The sequence below is a fragment of the Schistocerca cancellata genome, chromosome 3 (genome assembly GCF_023864275.1).
Source record: "Schistocerca cancellata isolate TAMUIC-IGC-003103 chromosome 3, iqSchCanc2.1, whole genome shotgun sequence".
Lineage (NCBI taxonomy): Eukaryota > Metazoa > Arthropoda > Insecta > Orthoptera > Acrididae > Schistocerca > Schistocerca cancellata.
The window spans coordinates 763,813,412-763,829,221 of NC_064628.1; the positions used below are offsets into that span (position 1 = coordinate 763,813,412).

Below are 15,810 nucleotides of genomic sequence, written 5' to 3' on the forward strand. Positions count from 1 at the left end.
TGGTCTAGTGAACGTATATGAAAAGGCACGGGCGTTATTCGTCAGTACGATTTTCCGACAGTGGCGCGGCCAATTTCGCAATATCTCGGGTGCGTTGGCCGATGTACTAGCGCCCACTTCAATGCTGCCACCAGTCGATGTGGGCCATATTTCACCGAAGCTGTCACACTTCAAGTCTTTTTTTTTGGAGCTTAGCTATGTCAGAGATTCCTTCCCAACAACACGACTACCGACGACGCGAGACGTATACCATCTCTTACTGCGCCGGTGTCCCAGGAATACCCTGGAAAAGAAGTACCCAGACAAGAACTGGCGACAGATCTGGCGCGTTATACGGAACGTTTACCTCCCAACGTCGGTACGCTCAACGTGGTATGTGGTGATAAATAGGAAGTTCGCAACGAATCAACGGCGGCACGCGATTCATTTGGCAGACACTCCACTATGTTTAGGCTGCGCAACAGTGGACACTGATGAACATCGTTTAGAATGTAGTGGGACGGCTCCAGTGTGGCAGTTGACACAACAGATATTGGCGTTCCTGTTACGCTCCGCCCCTCACACAATTTCATCAGACACACTTTTTTTCCCCCAAGAATCTTATTTCCCGGTCCAAAAAACCAATGCAGTGACATGGGTGCGGGGAATGGTGGTGGGCTACGTGTATAACGAATCGGAAAAGGACAAAATTGATTTTTGGCATTTTCTCTTGGATGGGCACACGAAGCTGCAACAGCATAAGAAATATAGGCAAGACTTCGCTAATTACTTGCGACTTACATTTACCGACCCGCCGGCCAGATGGGGTGTGACGGGTGAGAGATGAGATAGCCGAAGAAGCCGAGATTGACATCGATCACACTTACGGACCCTTAGTTAATTTCGAGAAGACGACCCAGTCTTACACCAACGTCTGGAGAACGAGTCGATAGATGGCTCTCTTGCTCTATCGAACGTCGGGTCGAGAGCAGGTGTCGCCCCCGACACGAATTTCATTTCATTGCTACAGGAGCATGTTTCTTTTGTATTTGTACTATCCGCAATGTCTTCATGTCTTTCATTTGAGCATTTTCAGTTTTATTTATTTCCTTAATTAATTAATTTTCTAATTAGCCACTTTTGTCAACATATGGAATTTGTAGACACTATTTATGCGATAGTACAACAACATGTATGTCAGCAAAGGTGGTAAGCCTGACATAAAAAAAAAAAAAAACTGTTGTGTTCTACAATTTTTTGTTCGGTTTGAGTACCTAAAGCATATAAAAAAAAAATAAAAAAAATTGATCAGCGTGACAAAAAAAAAAAAGTTTGCCGAGAGCGCTAAAGCGCTGCTTCCTGTACTCGGGTAGGCATCTTAATAAAAAAAAAAAAAAAAAAAAAAAAGATGGTTAGAGCGTCTGCCATGTAAGCAGGGGATCCCGGGTTCGAGTCCCGGTCGGGGCACACATTTTCAGCTGTCCACATCAACGTATATCAACAACACATGTCGGCAGCTGAGGTTTTCAGTCAGTCATAAGATATTCTGTAAGTTCTGTATCATTACAGTTCCTGACCCAGGCGGTCTATAAAAGCATCCGATTACCATTTTTGACCTACCTTTGATGTTTAACTTCACTCAGATTAATTCTCATTCGGGATCCGTGACAACCTCGCTTGATATTATCGAGTAGTGTACTGCAATGAATACGCCGACATCACTGGCGAATAACCTATCCTTACAATAAGTATTCCAAGCTGAATTTAGGATTTCGTTGGTATACACTTCCAGTTTCAACCAACTTTCTGTTCCTAATTATCTGAGCATTATAAGCGCGATACTAATTCTACGACCGATCCTTGGATGCTCCTGCAGTTTACTAACATCATATTAACTTTTCTATATCCGATCTGCGAGGACGAGCATTCTCTGAGAACACTGTGGCGGATGTAACTTCGATTTTGGCAGGCAGTTTGTCTCCTATACCAAGGGAGCATTTCTGTAACCTAAAAAGCCCCATGTGTATGCCACACATACTCCGCTACCCTAGTAGCCGCTTGCTGGGGTTAGTGACCTATTATGGGGAACTCTATAATTCTACACCGTATAGCGAAGGTCGAGGAATTCGCATCTGGTGCCGTCGCAGAGTCGTCTGAGCCTCTGGTTTAGTCCTTCCTCTGCTCCAAACCAGACGTCCGCGATTGACCGTGGGTGCAATATTACAAACAGTCAACCTTGCCTGCACCCTGTGTGTGATGCCAGCTGCCTTCAAGTAACCGACCATCCGCCGAAAGGAGCCGAGGATGGCCTAAGAAGCCAAGTAGCGGGCGTCATTCGTGCCGACATGTTCCACTATATGGAGCTGGTTGCACCCACTGTGCTCGATAGCCGCCGGCAGAACATCTCCACGTCACGGACGAGACCCCCTGACAGACATATAAAGTAGTGGGGGCACTATTTCTCCCTTCCTGTAGTAGACCACCAATACACCGTTAAATAATATGCTTTGGTGAATATGCAGAGTAACTCTGTTCCTTCAGGGCGCCTCTCGCCGCCGTTCACATTTAAATTCCTCCCCCCCCCCCTCCCCTTAGGGATGTTTCTGCACTTTACATTAACAAACTCCAAGTGTGGTATCAACAGCGTTCAGCTGAAAGCTAAACGTCTCTGCCACTCCGATTAATGCCAACAACGACAGTGTTTTACGTCACTTGGCTCCGCCCTCCGTCCTTCTGTGGGTGGGGACCGCAACAGTAGCTCTCTAAGCTGTGTAAACCCACTGCCGTTGCAGATCTCAGGAGCAAGTATCAAGCTTGCTGTCCCTGCTAAGACGTGCCTTTTCGTGGCCACTTTATACCGTGACGCCTTACAACAGCATCTAAGCGGTGGATGGAGTTACCAGTTAATTCTCTGAAGTGAAACTTTACTCTGGAGAAGCTACCCAGAGCGTCTGCAATTTGCAGGGCTCTAATGTTACTCTTTAGCTCCGGTAACCTAAACGTTACAACTTTTGCCTGTTCTCTGCATTCTGTCTCTGATTTCCTACCTTGGAGTGCTCTAGAAAGCTCCAAACAGCCTTATGTGTAACAACGTACCGGTCATTAAGTCATCAACAAATGATGTAATGGAGAAACAAAGCACTTTTTCAGAACATTGTTTTGGAGAGGTTTTTGACAAAAAACTAAACGTAAATGCAAATGCGGAAATGAAACAACTAAAACAGAATACCCCCAGTGGTCACAAACTCTTTTCTCTGTTGTAATACATCACATGTAAACTGCCACACGTCTTAAAACGAAGATGGAGTCTGTAAAATACTAGGTGCAAAGAACAGGCAGCAAAAACAGAAACATTTCTAAATAAGAAAAACAAATAGCAACACAGCACTATTATCTCAGAGTACCTTTTAAAGCATTGTGGAGATCTTTGCTTGAGTTGATTAATACAAACGTTAGGGTAAATATTTCAAGTGGTATACAAATCCTTCTACGTCAAGATTGCCGCGCGGGGTAGCCGCGTGGTCTAGGCGCCCTGACACGGTTCGCGCGGTTCCCCCGTCAGAGGTTCGAGTCCTCCCTCGGCCATGGGTGTGTGTGTTGTCTTTAGAGTAAGTTACTTTCATTTAGATTAAGTAGTGTATAAGCTTAGCGACCGACGACCTCAGCAGTTTGATCCCGTAGGAACTTACCATCAATTTCCAATTTTTTTCTGTCAAGACTATATAGCTTAAATTTTGTACTCGTTTATGTAACCAAGTGACGTATCACGGACCTTAAATGCAATAATTATGTTGCCAACAGTGGTAAAATTGTAAGTAAATAACAATTGTGGCTGGAATTTGGAAATGAAATGATTGCAAGAAAGCGGGCTGAGTTTAAGGTACACTAGCATTGTGGGTTTGTCAAACTTATGTCTGTTACGTGTTTTTTTTCATTTGAAACTCTGACTACCCAAAAGCTACTGCATGAAATAAATATGAAAACTCCAGTGCACTGATCTAAACAACACTACTTCAAAAATGGTTCAAATGGCTCTGAGCACTATGGGACTCAACTGCTGTGGTCATAAGTCCCCTAGAACTTAGAACTACTTAAACCTAACTAACCTAAGGACATCACACACATCCATGCCCGAGGCAGGATTCGAACCTGCGACCGTAGCGGTCGTGCGGTTCCAGACTGTAGCGCCTTTAACCGCTCGGACCCTCTGGCCGGCAAACAACACTACTGGCCATTAAAATTGCTACACCAAGAAGAAATGTAGATGATAACCGGGTATTCATTGGACAAATATATAATACTAGAACTGACATGTGATTACATTTTCACGCAGTTTAGGTGCATAGATCCTGAGAAATCAGTACCCAGAACAACCACCTCTGGCCTTAATAACGGTCTTGATACGCCTGGGCATTGACTCAAACAGAGCTTGGATAGCGTGTACAGGTACAGCTGCCCATGCAACTTCAACACGATACCACAGTTCATCAAGAGTAGTGACTGGTGTATTGTGACGAGCCAGTTGATCGGCCACCATTGACCAGCTTTATCAAAGTCGGAAACGTGATGGTACGCATTTCTCCTCCTTACACGAGGCATCACAACAACGTTTCACCAGGCAACGCTGGTAAACTGCTGTTTGTGTATGAGAAATCGGTTGGAAACTTTCCTCATGTCAGCACGTTGTAGGTGTCGCCACCGGCGCCAATCTTGTGTCAATGCTCTGAAAAGCTAATCATTTGCATATCACAGCATCTTCTTCTTGTCGGTTAAATTTCGCGTCTGTAGCACGTCATCTTCGCGGTGTAGCAATTTTAATGACCAGTAGTGTATATGCTGTCTACTAACACGAGATTTAAACGTAGAGACGTGGTGCTTCGGACGGCGGAAAATTGCACGAAGAATCCGCCTCATACAGCGATATGCACTAAGATTTATGGAAAAACGAAAACTGAGAGTACTTTGCTACACGCTAGTCTACACAGTAAAATACATAGGTATACTTTACTTCTTCGCAGGAATACGTGAAAAAGCACAAACTAAACTATATTACTCTATACTGCTACTGCTACAGGCGGTTCCTCTCGCCTCTGCCGAGACAACGTTTTAGCCTCTGTTATCTTGTAAGACAGGAGTGTCCAGAACATACCCATGACGAAGTTGTGGAAGAAAGAGAGAAAAGAGAAATTTCAGAAATTTCTGCCCAGCGAATCTTTTGAAAATAAACATCCTTCTTTAATGACCAAAGTAACCTGAATGGATAGGCCCAAATCTTAGTAAGAGAAACACTCGCGAAATGTTACAGAACCACGTCCGGTCTCAACTGCATCTTCCACATACTGTGGGGTAAACGCCAGATTGCGCTGTCAGCGCAGTCAGTGCCTGAGAAGAAGGAAAGTCGCGATCTGTCAGACCACACTATGCGCCACCAATCAATTATTGACCAGTTTCCGTATTTTTTGTTTAATTGAAGACTTTCAGCTGTATACGTCGCTCTCAACAATAGTCCTTTGGGACGCATTCAACTAAAAATGTTAACTGCATGCAGCACCCTTCGCGATGATCACTTGGAAATTGATTCAGTTGGACCAACCACAAACAATAGCACTTGCTGTCGCGTTTGTGACTGTCATTGATATGGCCTCGTCTCGGTCCCTGTTGATTAGACTTTTTTACGACCATAGTTTGCGGCGATTCAACTGTTTTACTGGTTGCTTTATGCAGGAGTCTCCATCATCAGTTCATGAACGTATTGCATTAGATTAAAAAAAATTTTTCAGGTGAAGTTCCGTATTATGGACCTAACATAAAGATTACGTGATTTAATAAGTATTCCATTACAAATGTCCTACTGGGGCCCTAAATTAAGCGATTTCATTGCGTCCAAATGATCCAACTTCATATAGCAATAAAGTTCCGCCAGTCTGCGAGTGTGTGGTAAACTTCAGCTGAGTGCATAAGCTCAGAGAAAGAAAAAGAGGACCACACTGCTGTAACCATACCACCACACTAATTTTGGGATATATCTTGAGATTACCGACTACTCTCTTAGGTTACTCCCTGTGTCTGTGATATTCACTACCCTCAGTTTGCCTCCTGATTTCATTCATGTTGATTTATCTTGCATTGGTATCCTACATATTGCTTTCATTGCTCCTGTTTCAGTACAGTATAATTTTTGTTCCTCTATGTTTGCTTCCTGTCATTTAGGAGTCCTTTTCTGCTTCATGACATTATTCCTTTCCTGTCTCATCATTTTGTTAGAGAGATGATCCCTGAAACATGACATTTATCATAACATCTCTCACCGTAATTTGACGAAATTTCTGTTAGCATTTGTTTTATAACATACATTTCACTGTGCCAATATCCAATAATCGAAAATAAATAAAAACTAGAAATATCTCTTACCTAAGTGGAAACTTGAAACATCTCTCACCTAAGCAATCTGCACCTTATTTTTCACAACATTTATCAATACTTTACGAAAGTTCAGCAAAAGAGTAAAGCAACCTTCCTCTTTCCACTTCGTTCTTTACCCATCACTCTGTCAATAATTTCACCCTGGAGACGGGGCGTGGTGTAACCCATAGTATCTCTAAATCTGTATCATCTCCACGTCTTTTATGTAGGTGTCTGAAGCCTCCGAACCCGGTATGACCCATTGAAGATACTGAAAAATTTCTTGCACAAAGCAGTGCGCTTATTACACAGCCTATGCTAAAGTACTAGTACTTTTTGTCCCACTGTAAGATTACTACCGTTATCTTTTCCGGTCGCAACTCTCCCACCTGTTGCATCTAGCAGTCAGGCCTACTAGATGCGTGGCCTGCCAAGCGAGTGCTTTTAATATTTGTGCATCGGAAATGTTGATATGACTTATCGTAGCCACTGCTACTGTACATTGGTAGCAAAGCCCTATCAACCAACAGTTTTGCTATAATTTTTTCTTTTTAATTACCTGAACGCAACGAAATTAAACGAATCTGACTAATAAATTTTAAATATGGTACTGTCTGTAAACACTTCCGATGGACTCACTCCACCTTGACATGACCACATTCCCAGTCTATTGCATTCATTTTAATCGAGCTTGGCTATTATAGTAATAAGAAGCTTACGGCAAAAATGTCATCACAAAATGACTACCCTCTACTGAATGATCATTACCACCATTTTGTTTCATATCTCCTCTTTTATTTTCTGAGACTCTACAACCGCATTGATACAAAATTTCCTCCAATACGTTTAAACATAAAAGAAAACACGGAATTCTCACCCCAGTGGGCATGATATTACGTACACATTTCAATTTCCTATGGCCTCTTAATGTTATTCCTTATTACTATAGCGCACTTTATGGATTGGTACGGACATCCACTACTTCTCTCCCTCCCTCTCTCTCTCTCTCTCTCTCTCTCTCTCTCTCTCTCTCTCTCTGTTTCGTAAGCTCATTCATTAATAACCTAGAGAATTTACTAGTGGTTAGGCTACTCAAAGAAAATTCTTGCTTTTTGGTACAGTACTTGTAACTAAGTCGCCACATTCAAATTACACAGATTAAACATGTAAAATAAAACAGAACAACAGAATTTAGCCAGTACGTATCAAATCTTCCCCAAAACAAAATTTCAACCCAGATTAACAAGTCACAGATCTTCAGATTAAATTTTACACGTAACCTTTCCTACGGACCTACCACTTACTCTGGAGGATTTACGCTCATCTCCCACTGCAATGTAACCCTCATTGTGTTTCTGGGCAGATGGCTAATTCACCTTTTTCTCTCTCAGAATATAGAAATTTCTAACTTGATTCACGCGAATGTAATTAATAACGGTAATTTTGGTATCATGATTACTTAATTATCTCAACTGAAAGTTTGCACAAGCACTTCTGTTTTCCATTGTCTCTTGGTCAGATGGAGACAAAGTCAGTTCTCACCATGTGGAAGTGCTTGTTCCTAATTCAAATTCTGCACACGCAGTTCTTAAATATTCTCAGCTTAAATTTACAAACGCAAGTATCTCAGCTTAAAATTACCACACGCAAGTATCTCAGCGTAAAAGTACCACACATGGTTTCATTGTGACCGTTACCAAAGAATCCTAAGTTCCCCATGAGTTTTACCTGCCTATCTTTACACGAACTCCCATCAAAACTTTTGTTCTCGTCGATATTCTGAAAATGGAAATCATTATTTCTAGCTGCTCTTAAATATTCCACATGCATACTATTCCCATATTTTTCAGTTTTACGGAGTTCACTGAAAGTAGGTGTTTCAACTTCAGAAACCAGCGACAGAGTGTCGGAACACGGCCGTTCACCAGGCCGTCCCATTCTACCTCAGAAGTGATGATACTTTCTGCAGGACCTTATCATCATTTTGCACAACAACGCTCAAGCGCGTACAGTGCAAGCTGTTACTGATTTGTTTGACTGATGGGGCTATACCACCCATTACTCAGAAGTGGGGTAGGATCCTGTTACCGTATGGGTCAGCCACACTCAAGGCCGTCTAGCGGTCTGGAGTACTTCCTTTCTTTGGTTCTGCCAAAGGTGACCAGAGGGCTGTCTCAAAGATAATTACAGATTCTACATCCACTATCTGTGGTCAGCAGATAACAAACCATTCTCTCCTTTCTCAAACATCACAAAACTGGATATAGGGAGCTATTTTTGAAGGAAGTGCACATACGAATAATTAAATATGCAAATTGTCCTTCTTATCTACATCAGTATCTGGTTTCAGTATATTGAATAAAATTGTGTTACCATAAAATCACTGTTCTGACAAGGACAACGAAGTATGTTGTTACACGAGGTTTGGAACTTTATAGTGGCAACTATTTATTTACAGCTCGTACAAAATAGATACGTGTTTCAAAGTTTTACTGACCTTCAAAGTAGTCACCAGCATTGTGTATAACCCGTTGTCAGCGATGTGCAAGTAGTAAGATCGTCTTAACAGTGCCAGTTGCGTTGACAGTTCGAGCGGCGCGGTCTATTGCCCGACGAAATTGTAGCAGTTCTGAAGCGAATGCCGTGAAGTGTTTTCTTCAGTTTAGAAATCGAGATAACTCACGAGAGCTTACGTCAGGGGAGTGCAGTAGGTGGTATAGCACTTAGCAGCCCCATCAGTTAAACAAATCAGTAACAGCTTGCACTGTACGTGCTTGAGAATTGTCCTGCAAAATGATGGTCAGGTCCTGCAGAAAGTATCATCACTTCTGTCTCTATGCTGTTCGTTTTTGGAACACAACCTACGACCAGCTCAGCTTTGTAGGACGGAAAACTCTATGCTTGGGTGTTTGTAATGCTGTGATAACGTTTAATGGTGGTATAAAGGGAAGAATTGGGGTACTAGAGAAACTTGGTATCACTCCAGGTGCCAACACACTGCAAGCCTTTCAGCGAATGGATCGAGTTAGTATCATGAAAGCCCAACGTGCAGCAGAGGAAGTGACTAAAGAAGCAAGAGGTAGGAAAAGAAGGAAGCTTCTAGGTTTGCAGGATAGTCAAGAACAGGAACCAGATAATGCTGATTATGGACCTGGCTGTTTCTAGAAGCTAGCGTGCCTCCATGTGTAAGTTAATATCATATAAAATGTTTAACTTGATTTTCCGGAAATGACATTTTTAAAATTATTTGACCCATTATCTCAGGACCTATTACAGATACATATCTCTAATTTTACACTATGTTACCACTTAGTACACTGCAGCTACTGAACCTCCCAAAACATCTCTACCTCTAACGGTTTTTTACTTACGGAAGAAAAAGTGGACTTTTAAAAGAAAAAATTGAACAACATTTAAAAAAATCATAACTAGCTAATTATTTCTCTGTACATTTTTATTCTGGTTCAGTAATCAGAAAGGAGTGATACTATACATCCCAAAAATTTCAGATCTCTATCTGTCACAGGTTCTGAGATAATTTGTCATCAATATTGCAAATTTAACACTGTGGTTATAGGACGTACGTACTCCCCTTAAGGAAACAGGAAGTGTCAACCACGACCAGCAACAAAAGATGACGCCCAAGTAGGTGTTTTAGCTGCTGTCGCGGCTAATCCGGACATCAGTAGCAGACAAATTGCGCGAGAAGCGGGAATCTCAAAAACGTTGAGAATGCACCGATTGCACCCGTACCATATTTCTATGCCCCAGGAATTGCATGGCGACGACTTTGAACGTCGTGTACAGTTCTGCCACTGGGCACAAGAGAAATTACGGGACGATGACATATATTTTGCACGCATTCTATTTAGCGACGAAGCGTCATTCACCAACAGGGGTAACGTAAACCGGCAGAATATGCACTATTGGACAACGGAAAATCCACGATGGCTGCGACAAGTGGAACATCAGCGATCTTGGCGGGTAATGTATGGTGCGGCATTATGGGAGGAAGGATAATTGGACCCCATTTTATCGATGGCAATCTAAATGGTGCAATGTATGCTGATTTCCTACGCAATGTTCTACCGATGTTACTACAATATGTTTCACTGCATGACAGAATGGCGATGTACTTCCAACATGATGGATGTCCGGCACATAGCGCGCGTGCAGTTTAGATTGGTCGTCGAAGCACCATACCATGGCCTGCACGTTCACCGGATCTGGCGTCCCCGGATTTCTTTCTGTGGGGAATGTTGAAGGATATTTGCTATCGTGATCCACCGACAACACCTGACAACATGCGTCAGCGCATTGTCAATGCATGTACGAACATTAAGGGAGACGAACTACTCGCTGTTGAGAGGAACGTCGTTACGCGTATTGGCAAATGCATTGAGGTCGACGGACATCATTTTGAACATTTGTTGCGTTAATGTGATATTTACAGATAATCATGTTAACAGCATGCGTTCTCAGAAATGATAAGTTCACAAAGGTACATGTATCACATTGGAAGATCCGAAATAAAATGTTCAAACTTACCTACGATCCGTATTTTAATTTAAAAAACCTTCCTGTTACCAACTGTTCGTCTAAAGTTGTGAACAATATGTTTGTGACTTTTACAGCGCCATCTATCACAAAGCGAAAAAGTTGGTCCTGCTAAAAGATTCATACACTCCTGGAAATGGAAAAAAGAACACATTGACACCGGTGTGTCAGACCCACCATACTTGCTCCGGACACTGCGATAGGGCTGTACAAGCATTGATCACACGCACGGCACAGCGGACACACCAGGAACCGCGGTGTTGGCCGTCGAATGGCGCTAGCTGCGCAGCATTTGTGCACCGCCGCCGTCAGTGTCAGCCAGTTTGCCGTGGCATACGGAGCTCCATCGCAGTCTTTATCACTGGTAGCATGCCGCGACAGCGTGGACGTGAACCGTATGTGCAGTTGACGGACTTTGAGCGAGGGCGTATAGTGGGCATGCGGGAGGCCGGGTGGACGTACCGCCGAATTGCTCAACACGTGGGGCGTGAGGTCTCCACAGTACATCGATGTTGTCGCCAGTGGTCGGCGGAAGGTGCACGTGCCCGTCGACCTGGAACCGGACCGCAGCGACGCACGGATGCACGCCAAGGCCGTAGGATCCTACGCAGTGCCGTAGGGGACCGCACCGCCACTTCCCAGCAAATTAGGGACACTGTTGCTCCTGGGGTATCGGCGAGGACCATTCGCAACCGTCTCCATGAAGCTGGGCTACGGTCCCGCACACCGTTAGGCCGTCTTCCGCTCACGCCCCAACATCGTGCAGCCCGCGTCCAGTGGTGTCGCGGCAGGCGTGAATGGAGCGACGAATGGAGACGTGTCGTCTTCAGCGATGAGAGTCGCTTCTGCCTTGGTGCCAATGATGGTCGTATGCGTGTTTGGCGCCGTGCAGGTGAGCGCCACAATCAGGACTGCATACGACCGAGGCACACAGGGCCAACACCCGGCATCATGGTGTGGGGAGCGATCTCCTACACTGGCCGTACACCACTGGTGATCGTCGAGGGGACACTGAATAGTGCACGGTACATCCAAACCGTCATCGAACCCATCGTTCTACCATTCCTAGACCGGCAAGGGAACTTGCTGTTCCAACAGGACAATGCACGTCCGCATGTATCCCGTGCCACCCAACGTGCTCTAGAAGGTGTAAGTCAACTACCCTGGCCAGCAAGATCTCCGGATCTGTCCCCCATTGAGCATGTTTGGGACTGGATGAAGCGTCGTCTCACGCGGTCTGCACGTCCAGCACGAACGCTGGTCCAACTGAGGCGCCAGGTGGAAATGGCATGGCAAGCCGTTCCACAGGACTACATCCAGCATCTCTACGATCGTCTCCATGGGAGAATAGCAGCCTGCATTGCTGCGAAAGGTGGATATACACTGTACTAGTGCCGACATTGTGCATGCTCTGTTGCCTGTGTCTATGTGCCTGTGGTTCTGTCAGTGTGATCATGTGATGTATCTGACCCCAGGAATGTGTCAATAAAGTTTCCCCTTCCTGCGACAATGAATTCACGGTGTTCTTATTTCAATTTCCATGAGTGTATTTCTTTACGTACTACACGAATAATAATAAAAAATGGGGTTTCCTATTTAAAAAAAAAACAGTTGATATCCGTTCGACCTATGGCAGCGCCATCTAGCGAGCCAACCATAGCGCCATCTGGTTCCCCCCTTCAAGCTAGACAAGTTTCGTTCTTTGTAGTTCTTTCGTTTGACGCTTATTTCGTGAGGTATTTGGCCCGGTCACGATCAGTGGACCACCCTGTATATTCCTATATTCTATTGGGAAAGTGAAATTAAAGCACTCCGTCTTCAGGCCACAAGTGGCCCATCGGGACCATCCGACCGCCGTATCATCCGCAGCTGAGGATGCGGATAGGAGGGGCGTGGGGTCAGCACACCGCACTCCCGGTCGTTTCGATGGGTTTCTTTGACCGGAGCCGCTACTATTCGGTCGAGTAGCTCCTCAGTTGGCATCACGAGGCTGAGTGCACCCCGAAAAATGGCAACAGCACATGGCGGCCCGGACGGTCACCCATCTAAGTGCCGGCCACGCCCGACAGCGCTTAACTTCGGTGATCTGACGGGAACCGGTGTATCCACTGCGGCAAGGCCGTGGCCCTAAAGTGAAATTAACCTGAGATGTATTTACAAATACAATTGCAAGTGTTTATTCTGTCAAACTGAGTGACACGATGAGGAAAGAAAATATATCACATATAGAAAGGAAACGATTTATTTATATTAATTCTGATCATTTAATAGGACGTTTACTTGACAAAACAGTTTATGTTACATTGACACACGAATGAAGTATAGTCAAGTGATTATTAATCCTCTTATGGGATCGCTAGTACAACATAAAAAAATTCATGTGCATGGACCACAGAGAAAAAGTTGATGACCCAAGAGAATCGATGGTAGATCCTCCTTACTAACCACGGGCACAAGGCTTGTATAGTCGGATAGAATCAAAAACATTTGGATGAATCATCATAATAATTACGAGTATTATAGCTACATAAACGGGAATCGTGCATCCAAAGGGAGCCTATTCGTAATTTGTACAAGCATTTGTTGAAGAATAAGCGTCGGCTTATGAGTAGCTAATCTGTAATACATTCAGGAACTGACTAGAAATTTAATGAAATTGATCTGACTGAAAACTCTCCTTTTGATACCGTTGTCTCAGAATTAACAAGCCCTAACCGATCCTAACACACAACTCGCAGAACAGTGCTTACCGCCAAGAAATTAGGGTTGCCTTTGAAATCAGTGTTGTCACCCGGCAGGAGCTGATTTCCTCCAACAGCAGTACATTTCATATCCCTTCGAGGTGAAACCTTGGAGATTAACCAATGGGACAGAGAGAGGACGACTTTCTGTCATTCCCTCTTAATGAGATCGAGTGGAAATTTCCACATATTACGATCACAGCGATTGGAGAGGAGAAGCAAGAGAGACAGAATGTTTGTGCAGCAAATTTTCCTGCGGCCAGTTTCGAGGATAATTAGACAATTTACTGTTGTGGAACTGGTATTCCTCCTTCCGCTTCCATGTTATGTTTGAGTTTCTACTAAGAAGAGTTGTGGTCTCAGTTCCTTCTCTCTAGATGCCTCCAGATCACACCATCAGAAAAATCAGAACGCCTTCAACGACTAGAGATAGGACATTCATATTCACAGAAAATGTACATTAATATGTTCTGGAGAAATGATTAGCATTTCAGTCACCTCGGTTCGACACGTGTCCTTTTACCAAGTAAGCAAAGGCTCCGCCCTGGGCCCCGATAACTTGTTCCATGTGTGATAGCATCGACGCGTATAAGCGCGAATGGCGTCCTGTGTTATAGCCATCCACGATGCATTCACATGGTTCCAAATTTCATCCTTCGTGGTTGGGATTGGGTCACAGCACTGCACCCGTCGATTCACCGTATCACACACATTTTCGGTTGGCGATAAGTCTGGTCATCTGAAGGGCCAGAGCAAAAAGCTCACATCCTATGACACCAAGGAGGCACATGTTCGTGCAGCAATACGAGGTGCATTCAAGTTCTAAGGCCTCCGATTTTTTTTCTCCAGACTGGAAAGAGATAGAAACATGCGCATTGTTTTAAAATGAGACCGCGTTCATTGTAAATACGTCCCAGAGATGGCAGCACCATATGGCAGATGGAATTTTACCGCCAGCGGCGAGAATGAGAACTGATTTAAATACTTAAAATGGCGACGTTTTCCTTACTTGAACAGCGTGCAATCATTCGTTTTCTGAATTTGCGTGGTGTGAAACCAATTGAAATTCATCGACAGTTGAAGGAGACATGTGGTGATGGAGTTATGGATATGTCGAAAGTGCGTTCGTGGGTGCGACAGTTTAATGAAGGCAGAACATCGTGTGACAACAAACCGAAACAACCTCGGGCTCGCACAAGCCGGTCTGACGACATGATCGAGAAAGTGGAGAGAATTGTTGTGGGGGATCGCCGAATGACTGTTGAACAGATCGCCTCCAGAGTTGGCATTTCTGTGGGTTCTGTGCACACAATCCTGCATGACGACCTGAAAATGCGAAAAGTGTCATCCAGGTGGGTGCCACGAATGCTGACGGACGACCACATGGCTGCCCGTGTGGCATGTAGCCAAGCAATGTTGACGCGCAACGACAGCATGAATGGGACTTTCTTTTCGTCGGTTGTGACAATGGATGAGACGTGGATGCCATTTTTCAATCCAGAAACAAAGCGCCAGTCAGCTCAATGGAAGCACACAGATTGACCGCCACCAAAAAAATTTCGGGTAACCGCCAGTGTTGAAAAAATGATGGTGTCCATGTTCTGGGACAGCGAGGGCGTAATCCTTACCCATTGCGTTCCAAAGGGCACTACGGTAACAGGTGCATCCTACGAAAATGTTTTGAAGAACAAATTCCTTCCTGCACTGCAACAAAAACGTGCGGGAATGGCTGCGGGTGTGCTTTTTCACCAAGACAACGCACCCTCACATCGAGCTAACGTTACGCAACAGTTTCTTCGTGATAACAACTTTGAAGTGATTCCTCATGCTCCCTACTCACCTGACCTGGCTCCTAATGACTTTTGGCTTTTTCCAACAATGAAAGACACTCTCCGTGGCCGCACATTCACCAGCCGTGCTGCTATTGCCTCAGCCATTTTCCAGTGGTCAAAACAGACTCCTAAAGAGCCTTCGCCGCTGCCATGGAATCATGGCGTCAGCGTTGTGAAAAATGTATACGTCTGCAGAGCGATTACGTCGAGAAGTAACGCCAGTTTCTTCGATTTCGGATATAGTAGTTAATTAGAAAAAAAAATCGGAGGCCTTAGAACTTGAATGCACCTCGTATGTT

The 15,810-nt window shown here is 44.3% G+C and overlaps 2 protein-coding genes and 1 pseudogene across 2 annotated transcripts in view; 1 reads left to right on the top strand and 2 right to left on the bottom strand.

Annotated features, from left to right (window-relative positions):
• LOC126175789 (calcium uptake protein 3, mitochondrial-like) overlaps positions 1-15,810 on the bottom strand; it is a 392,821-nt gene that overhangs the window by 274,806 nt on the left and 102,205 nt on the right. The gene's annotated exons all lie outside the window — the stretch shown is intronic.
• Positions 1-15,810, top strand: part of LOC126176555 (GTP-binding protein Rhes) — a 706,272-nt gene that overhangs the window by 134,342 nt on the left and 556,120 nt on the right. The gene's annotated exons all lie outside the window — the stretch shown is intronic.
• LOC126177302 (5S ribosomal RNA) lies at positions 12,948-13,065 on the bottom strand (annotated as a pseudogene).